Source organism: Pteronotus mesoamericanus, unplaced genomic scaffold (assembly GCF_021234165.1).
Source record: "Pteronotus mesoamericanus isolate MK-2021 breed Mesoamerican mustached bat unplaced genomic scaffold, CSHL_Meso_final scaffold_1066, whole genome shotgun sequence".
Classification (NCBI taxonomy): domain Eukaryota; kingdom Metazoa; phylum Chordata; class Mammalia; order Chiroptera; family Mormoopidae; genus Pteronotus; species Pteronotus mesoamericanus.
Window position 1 is genome coordinate 1,833,998 of NW_026555299.1, and position 10,197 is coordinate 1,844,194.

The following is a 10,197-nucleotide window of genomic DNA, read 5'->3' on the forward strand; positions in this document are numbered from 1 at the left end:
ATTTCAGCACTGGGGAAATTTATGTGCCTAATGCATAGCTCAGAAAATGATAGGCGCGTTCCAACTAAAGTCTTTTTCTCTCTTCTTCTTCTTCTTCTTCTTTACAATTATTTAAGACCTCTATTAACAGGTGCTTGCAGTTTGTTGACTTTTTTGAAAAAATCAAGTTGTAAACTTTTATTACAAATTAGAAATGAGGTTCTTAAAAATCTCAACTTGACCAGATATGAAACAATTTAAAAACCTTTAAAAGTGTATTGAGAAAAACCAGGCTTATTTAAAAAAAAAAAAACCAAAACACATTTGTCATTACCAAAAAGAGATGTCTTTAGATAAAAATAATAAAAACCCCATGCTGCATAGATAATGCTGATAGTTCTAGTCATCTGGTCAACGGGCAAAAAGCAAACACTTAAGGTCTTCAGCTCCAATCTTTTGTTCATTTCTTAGTGCTGGAATTTCATATTCATTTCTTCTTCTTGGATGACTAAACCGGATGACGGTAGAGATGGTAAGCCGGCATTTACGCAGCCCCGCCCTGCTCAGCCTCGGGAGCGGACAAATTCTTAGCTGGTGGATCGGCTGCTTTTGTCTCTTTGCCATCTTGTGGGTTAGGGTTTTCTGGGCGTCTGCGTCAGTAACTGAAGTTGTGGCAGTACCGACGTTGAGGTGGCTGCTGACCTTGGGTCTCAGCTCCTTGATTTTCCTTATCTTCGTCATTGCCGTCCTCTCTAGGCTGTCTCAGGCGAGGAGGGCCCCTGCGAAATCGTGGTCTGTAGCCCCGATACGTAGTCTGTCTCGCTGGTCTCCCTTGTTCTCCCGCACCCTGGCGGTCGGCACCCTCCATCACTTCTCCCTGCGCAGGAGGGCTGGATGCTGTGGTCGACGCCCACAGGGTCTCCGCAGGTAGTAAGGGGGGAACCGTGGCCTGCGGTAGGGCCGGCGCCGTTGGGCCCGGCCTTCAGGAGCACTCTCCCATCCCTCATTCTCCCCCCCCCCGCCCCCACTATTCTGGTAATTCTGCTGGCAAGTGCGTGGAGGACCCCTGCGACGTGGACAGCGTCTGTAACGGTCGCGGCCCGCTGCCTGTGTTCTGCCTGGCACTGGAACTCCACCAGGGCCTGTGACATTGGCTGCCTCCGCACCCTTTTCTCCTTCAACAACATCAGACTCCACCGTCTCTCCGTCTCCTACACTGAGGAGGTCCTTCCTGGGGTCATTCTTCTTTATGGCAGCCTGGTGGACAAAGACATCTTCCTTGGTCTCATTCCTGTTGATGAAACCATATCCGTTTCTTACACTGAACCATTTTACTGTTCCCCAAACCCTCTTTGCGATGATCTTCTTGTCCCCCCCGACCCCACCCCGGGCAAGCGCCGCCGATGTGAGGCCCCTGCTCCCTGCGCCGCTGCCCGTGGTGCCGGGCTTGGTGTCCGCAGCGCTGAGGGTGGGGGCGGCCGGCGCGGGGGGCGGGGGGCGGGCGCAGGCGGCTGCTGGGTCTCGGCCTCGCTGCGCTGCTCGTGGTTGCGGTGACGGTGACTGGGGCCGGCAGCGGCGGTGGGGCTGCGCTAGGCTCTCTGGGGTCCGCTCTCCGCCCCCGCTACCGATCGACCTCTGAAGTCTTGTAGAACTGTGCCCTTTGGGAATTGACAATCTGTTGCTTTTCCTCATACCTTCACTCAAATCTGATTTACTGCATGCTAAAGGCACAGCGATGAAGAAGCTGGCCTAGGACAGGGTTCCAAAAAACAGAACATTCCACCTGTCTAGCTAATATTGCTACTGTGGTTACTAATTGTTACCTGTGGGCTTATTACATTACTGGCCCTGGGATGAATCATTCTCGTTTTTCTCTATTCTTCTTCCATTTATATCTGCGCTCCAGAACTGAGCTGCTAACCATCAGAAAATATGCATGGAAAAGGGGATTTAGGGTTGACTGGAGCTTGGCCCTCCTCTTCTTTGAGTTCCTTGCATGTCCCAAACCCCACCTCCAAGAGTTACCTCGTTTAGATATTACCTTTCTGAGGACCATCACCTCCTCTGACATTTTATGAGATGCTGGTGTTTGCTGAATATCTAGTATGGGCTTGGCATAGTGTGAAGTCTTCGTTGCATGTCATCTTGTGTAGGCTGTAGGCTGAACCTTCTCTTGCCCTCCCGCTCCACCCCTAATTCGCTGGCAACTCTCTTGGTTCTTACAAAATATGTCCAGAATCCAACAACTTCTCCCCATCTCCACAGTCACCCCCCTGTCCAAGCCACCATCATATCTAATTGGATTTTTTAGAGAATAGACTTTATTGTTTTAGAGCAGTTTTCGGTTTACAGCAAAAGTGAGTGCGAAGTACAGAGACTCCCCATATATGTCCTGCCTCCCCCTTCGCCTCCCCATTATCCACAGCCGTCACCAGAGTGGTGCATTTGTGACGATCAATTAACCTACATTGACACATCACTATCACCCCAAGTCCATGTGTAGCTTAGGATTCACTCTTGGCGTTGTACATTCTATAGGTTTTAAAAAAGGTAGAATGACATACATCCCACTAGAGTATCCTACGGAATAGTTGCACTGCCTTATAATCGTCTGTGCGCCGTCTACTCATCTCTTCCTCCCCACAACCCCGGGCAAGCGCTGATCGTTTCGCTGTCTCCGTAGTTTGGCTTTTCCAGCATGTCATATAGTTGGAATCACATAGTATGTAGCCTTTTCAAATTGGCTACTTTCACTTAGTAATATGCATTTAAATTTCTTCCATGTCTTTTCACAGCTTGGTAGTAATTTCTTTTTAGTGCTAAATAATAATATTCCATTGTCTGCATATATCAGTTTATTTATCCTCTCACCTACTGAAGAACATCTTTGTTGTGTCCAAGTTTTGGCAGTTATAAATAAAGCTGCTCCAAACATCTGTGTGCAGGGTTTTGTGTGGACATAAATTTTCAGCTACTTTGGGTAAATACCAAAGAGTGTGATTGCTGGATCGTATGGTAAGAGTATGTTCAGTTTTGTAAGAAACAGCCGAACTGTCTTCTAAAGCGGCTGTGCCATTTTGCATTCCCACCAGCAGTGAGTGAGAGTTCCTGTTGCTCCACATCCTTGGCAGCATTTGGTGTTATTTGTATTCTGGACTTTGGTCATTGGTAATAGGCGTGCGGTGGTATCTCATTGTTGTTTTCATTTGCACTTGCCTCAAGGCATATGATGTAGAGCATCTTTTCATGTGCTTGTTGCCATCTGTATATTTTCTTTGGGAAGATTTCTATTAAGGTCTTTGGCCCATTCTTAAATTAGGATGTTCATTTCTTTTAATTTTGAATTTTAAGAGCTCTTTGTGTATTTTAAATAACAGTCTTTATCAGATATGTGTTTTGCAAATGTTTTCTCCCATCCTGTGGTTCTTCTTCTCATTCTCTTCACAGTGTCTTTCACAGACCAGAGACTTTTCATTTTAATGAAGCCCAGCTTATCAATTATTTCTTTCATGGACTATGTTTTGATGTACTTAAAAGTACATCATTCCTTTTAAGTACATCAAAGCATAGATAAACCCAAGATTATCTAGATTTTCTCCTATGTTATGTTCTAGGAATTTAATACTTTTGTGTTTTACATTTAGGTCTATAACCTATTTTTTCATGGGTCTTCAGCTACTTTATGACCAATTTTGAACTAATTTTTGTGGTTGTAAGGTTGGTGCCTAGGTTTATTTATTTATTTTTGCATGTGGGTGTCCAACTGTTCCAGCACCATTTGTTGTGAAGACTATCTTTTCTCCATTGTATTGCCTTTGCTCCTTTGTCAAAGATCGGTTGACTATAATTATGTGGGTCTATTTCTTGACTCTCTATTCTGCGCCTCATACATATATATATTTATACCTCATATAAATCTTATATATATTTTATCAGATTTATATCTAAGTATTTATTTTTTGGGGAGCACTAATATAAATGGTATTATGTTTCTAACTTCAAATTCTATTTGTTTATTGTTAGTATATAAGAAAGTTATTGGCTTTTGTATATTGACCTTGTATCCTGTGACATTCTAGGAGTTTTTATTGTTGTTGTTGAATCTTTGAGGTTTTGTACATAGGCAGTCGTATCATATGTGAACAAAAAGAATTTTATATCTTTGTTTCCAATCTGTATCCATTTTATTTCCTTTTCTTGTCTTATTGCATTAGCCAGGACTTTCAGTATGATATTGAAAAGGAATGGCAAGAGGAAATATCTTTCTATGTTCCTAATCTTAGCAGGAAACCTTCCAGTTTCTTATCATTAAGTATGATATTAGCTATAGGTTTTTTTGAAGATGTTCTTTATTAAGTTGAAATTTTCCTTATTCCTAGTTTACTGAGACTTTTTAAAATCAGGGATGAGTGTTTGATTTTGTCAAATACTTTTTTCTTCATCTATTGACCATATTTTGCCATGTATAATGTGCACCCATGTTTTTGTGCACATTATGCAAGGGGTTATTATACCTATTATTATATGCATAGTATATAATCAATATACCCATGTATAATGCACATCCTTATTTTTACCTCAAAAATTTGGGCAAAAAAGTGTGCATTATAAATGGCAACATATGGTGTATAATTATGTGGTTTTTCTTCTTTAGCCTGTTGTTGTGATGGATTACATTTTAAAATTAAATTAAATTTTTTATTGATTTGAGGGAGGGAGAGAGAAAAAGAAACTTCGATGTGTTGTTCCATTTATTTATGGATTCATTGGTTACTTCTTGTATGCGTCCTGACTTGGGATTGGCCTGAACCTTGGAGTACTGAGATGATGCTCTAACCAACGGAGCTACCCAGCCAAAGCTGTGATGCATTACATTAATTGCTTTTCAAATGTTGAACCAGCCTTGCATACCTGAGATAAATCCCACTTGATTATGGAGCATAATTCTTTTTATACATTGTTGGATTAGATTTGCTAATACATTTTTTAATTTTATTTATTTATATGAGAGAGAGGGGAAGGGAAGGAGAAAGAAAGGTTAAAAGACATCAGTGTATCTCTTGCACATTGATAGGTTGCCTCTAGCATGCCCCCAGCTGGGGACTTGGCCCGCAGCGCAGGCATGTGCCCTTACTGGGAATTGAACTGGCTAACCTTTTGGTTTTGCAGGCCAGCACTCAGTCCACTGAGTCACATCAGCCAGGAAAAGATTTGCTAATATTTTGTTGAGGGCGTTTGCATCTATGTTCATGAAAGATACTGGCCTGTAGTTTTATTGTAATGCCTTTGTCTGGCTTTGATATTAGAGTGGTACTAGTCTCATAGAAGGAATTAGGAAGTATTCTCTCTGCTTCTCTTTTCTGAAAGAGATTGTACAGAATTGGTATAATTTCTTCCTTAAATGTTTGGTAGAGTTCACCAGTGAACCCGTCTAGGCCTGGTGCTTTCAGTTTTGGAGGGTTATTAATTATTGATTTGATTTCTTAACTACACACAAGCCTATTCATATTGTCTGTTTCTCCTTGTGTTGAGTTTTGGCAGGTTGTGCCTTCCAAATAACTGGTTTATTTTATTTAGGTTATCAAATTTATGGACGCAGAGTTGTTTTTAATATTCCTTGATTATCCTCTTAATATCCATGAACTCTGTAGAGATGTTTTCTCTATCCCTTCTGATATTAGTTATTTGTATCATCTCTCATATCCTATTCCTTGTATCCTTAATTTCACTTATTTATTCTCTCATGTTCTTTCTTTCTTTATGTAAGTGTAAGTTTTTACTTATGTCATTTTTCTTCTCTATCTAAATAACTTATTTTAATATTCTTTTAAGTCATGTCTATTAGGAACAAACTCATTTTTTGTTTGTCTGAGAAACCTTTTATTTCTTTTTTTTTCTTTGAAGGATAATTTCACAGAGTACAGAATGTTAGGTTAGTGTGTTATTTTTCCCTCTCTCAACACTTTGAAGAGTTCACTTTCTTCTTATTTGCATAGTTTTTTTTTAGACGAAGTTGGATGTATTTCTTTATCTTTGCTCTTCTAGAGGTAAGGCATTTCCTCCCCTCTTGCTTTAAAAAATTTTTTTTCTTCTTTTTTTCTAAGTTTTTTTTTTATTTTTTCAAATACATTTGTCTCTGCCTACCCCCCACCACTTTCCCTTGCCCCCTCCGTCCTTCCCTCCCTCAGCTCTTCCCCTTTGGTTTTGTCCATGAGTCCTTGCTATTTTTTTTAAATTATATTTTATTGATTATGCTATTACAGTTGTCCTGATTTTTCCCCCTTTGTCCCCCTCCATCCAGTGCCCCCTACTCCCTCAGGCAATCCCCCTACCATTGTTCATGTCCATGGGTCATGTGTGTAAGTTCATTGGCTACTCCATTTCCTATACTGTACTTTACATCTCCATGTCTATTCTGTAAATACCTATTTGTACTTCTTAATCCCCTCATGTCTTCACCTATTCTCCCCCACCCATCTCCCATCTGTCAATCATCTGGTAACTAACTTCTTTCATCTTGCTGCTTTTAAAAGTCTCTATCTTTAACCTTTGGCCTTTTAATTATAATGTGTCTTAGGGTGGGCCTCTTTGCATCCATCATAATTGTGGGACTCTCTGTGCTTCCTGGACTTGCATGTCTAGTTCTTTCACCAAATTAGGGAGGTTTTATTTCACTATTTTTTCAGATAGATTTTCAATTTCTTGCTCTTTCTTTTCTTCTGGCACCCCTATGATGTGAATGTTGGATCTCTTGGAGTTGTCCCGGGGGCTGCTTACACTGTCCTCATTTTTTTTGGCATCTTCTTTCTCCTTGTTGTTCTGTGTGTTTGTTTTTTGCTTCCTTATGTTCCAAATTATTGATTTGAGTCTTGGCTTCATCCATTCTACTGTTGTTTCCCTGTATATTATTCTTTATTTCAGTTAGTGTATCCTTTCTTTGCGGCTGGGTCTTCTTTATGCTGCTAAGGACCTCACTCAGTTTCTTGAGCATCCTTCTAACCAGTGTTTTGAACTGTGCATCTGAGAGATTGCTTATCTCCATTTTGGTTAGCTCTTTTTCTGGAATTTTAATCTGTTTTTTCATATGGGCCATGTTTCTTTGTCTCCTCATTTTGGCAGCCTCCTTGTGTTTGTTTCTATGTGTCAGGTAGTGCTGCTTTAACTCTGTGTTTTGGTAGTGTGGCCTAATGTAGTAGGTGTCCTGTAGGGCCCAGTGGCACAGCCTCCTCTATCACCCAAACTGGGCACTCAAGGTGCGCCCTTTGTGTGGGTTGAGTATACCTTCCTCTTGTGGCTGAGGCTTGGTTGCTGTTGGCAGATCACTGGGAGGGATTTACCCAGGCCAGTCAGCTGCAGAGACTGGCTGTGACCCCTGGCCACCAACCTCCGCCCTCCATGGAGGATCAGCTGTGCAGGGGCAGGGTAGTGGTGTTCTGATGTGGTCTGTAGCTGTCTACTGGGTTTGCTGGCCCTGGGGTTTCCCAGGTGGTGCAAGCCAAGGTCAGCTTCCACCTGTGTTTTGCCCTGGGCACCATGCCTGAGCTATAAAGCAATCTGATATGACTGCTACTTGGGCTGGGTTTGGAGATTCCCAGGCAAAGCCAAGCTGTGAAACTAATCTGGCTGCCTCTAGGGCTCACTGAAGGCAGAGGTTGCTTGTTTGATAGGGTTTAGGAGCCAAGACCAGCCATTCGTTTGGAAAGCAGCTTGGGTGGGCCTGTAAGTTGGGTGGGGCAGAGCCTCTGGGGATTGCCAACGTGGGTCAAACAGTGCTAGCCAGGCTGATGGACTCTCAGATATGGCACCAGCTTACTAGCTCTGTGGGGAGAGGGTTTAGCAAAGGGACAATGGCCTCTGCTTGCTTTGATGCCAGACATTTCAGTTTCTTCCCGTATACCGCTGGTGCCTTTCAAGCTGCTACCTGGGTGCTGGAGCTCAGAAGGTGTGAGTCTGAGTAGGTGAGTCCATATGTGGGTTCTTTAAGAGGAACTGCTTGGGGATCCAGAAGTTTCTTTCACAGACTCAATCTCCCTTGTTTTTGCTAGAAGCTAGAAGTTGTGGGGACTTATCTTTCTGGCACTGGAACCCTGGGCTGGGGGGGTCTGGTGTGGGGCTGGGACTTCTCCCTCCCAAGATATCCCTCCCGAACTTTTATCCACCACATGTGGGTGTGGGACCAGCCTGTTCTGTGTCTGTGCCCCTCGTCCCAGTCTAGATGGATGTGGTTTCTTTAATTCCGTAATTGTCAGACTTCTATTCAGCTCGATTTCTGATGTTCCTGAGTGATGGCTGTTCTAAATTTCAGTTGTAATTTTGATGTGGTTGTGTGAAGAGGAGAGCCATGTCTGCCTATACCACCAGCTTGACTGGAAGTTAACAAAAAGATTTAAAAAAATTTATCTTTGATTTCCTGCATTTTGAATGTAATAGGATTAGGTTTATTTCTTTTGGCATTTACATTGCTCAGTGTCCTCTACGCTTTCTGGGTCTGTAGTTTGGTGTCTGACACTAATATGGGGGAAACTCTCAGTCATTATTGCTCTAAGTGTTTCTTCTGTTCCATTCTCTCTTTTGTTCTCCTTCCACTATTCCCATTAGATGTATGTTATATCTTTTGTAGTTGTCTCACAGTTCTTGGGTATTCCATTCTGGGTTTGTTTTCCCATTCTTTTTTCCTTTACTTTTCAATTTTGGAAGTTCTTACGGAGGTATCCTCAAGCTCTTTCCTTAGTTGTATTCAGTCTACTAATGGGCTCACCAATAACATTCTTCATTTCTGGTACAGTGTTTTTGATCTCTACCATGTCTTTTTGATTCATTCTTAGAACTCCCATCTCTCTGCTTACATTGCCAGTCTGTCCTTACCTGTTGTCTACTTCATCCATTAAAGCCCTGAGCATATTAATCATAGTTGTAAATTCCCAGTCTGGTAATTCCAGCATTTCTGACATCTCTGAGTCTGGTTCTAATACATGTCCTGTCCTTTTAAGCTGTGGGATTTTTTGGGTTTGTTTTTTTTTCCTTTTAGAATGCCTTGTAATTTTTTCTTGACAGCGGAATGTCATGCACTGAGTAAAAGGAGCTGTAGTAAATAGGCCTTTAGGAATGTAGAGTAAGGTGTGGGAGGAGAGACGTGTTCTGTAGCCCGATGATTAGGTCTCGGTCTTTTAATGAACCTGTACCTCTGTCTTTCAGCCCCCAGCCTCCCTGAGATGGGATAGGATGGCTAGAAAGGGCTGGAGTTGGGTATTTTTCTTCCTCTGGAAAATCCCCGGTAGTTTAGACTCTCATAACATGGTTTGTCTTGAGCCTTGTTAAGAACAGATTGCAATGGTTCCTCTTCCTTTACCCATACTGGAAACAGGAGACAATTTTTCTCCAATATTCATTATGAGGACCTGATTCAGTTCTAGGTGGTAAAAACTCACAGAAGAGTGGGTGCCCCTAAATAACTGGGTCTCCCAGGAGATTTTTAACTCTCAGACTTGTCTGCACTAAGCCTCCAGCCATTCATGAACCAGTTCAGGTTTTCCTACCCCAGCACTGCTTCCCATAGAGTTTTCTGCTGTTGGTCCCTGCCATGGTAAGTAGTGATTCTAGGTATCCACCTGCTGGTCTCTCCAAACTTTGGCAACAGTTATATGCCCTGCGACTGTACTTGTCTGATGGATCTAAGAAGGGTTGTTGCTCTCTCATCTTGTTCAACTCTTACTTTTTGTAAGGACAAAGTGGCAACTTCCAAGCTCCTTATATGCTGGACCCAAAAGTCTCACCTGGGTTTTTGCTATAGTCTCTTCACTGGTTTCCCTCTTCTGCCCTCGTGCTCAACATGGGAGCTCCAATGAGACATTAAAATGTAAGTTACATGATAACTTTCCTACTCAAAACCCTCCAGTGAGTGGCTCCCCGTCTCATTCAGAGTAAAAGCCAAAGCACTGGGCCCACCAGGCCCTGTGACCTGCCCCACCACCAACACTCTGCCCTGGTCTCTGTCTTCTCTCCGACTCTAAGCCTCCTCCAGTCGTCCTGGCTGCCTTGTTGTTCCCTGCACTTTCCAGGCATGCTCGCAACACCCGGCCTTTGTGCTTGCTCTTCCCTCTGCCTATAATAGTCTTCCCCCGGGCCTCTGCCTAGCCCAGTCCTTCCCTTCTTTCAACCTTGATTCAAATGTCACCATCACAGTGACGCTTTCCCTGGTCACCTTACACATCACAGCAA

The 10,197-nt window shown here is 42.7% G+C and overlaps 1 pseudogene; it reads right to left on the bottom strand.

The window, feature by feature from the left end:
* Nucleotides 1-523: 523 nt before the first annotated feature.
* Nucleotides 524-8,930, bottom strand: LOC129081471 (Y-box-binding protein 1-like; annotated as a pseudogene).
* Between the last annotated feature and the right edge of the window lie 1,267 nt (nt 8,931-10,197).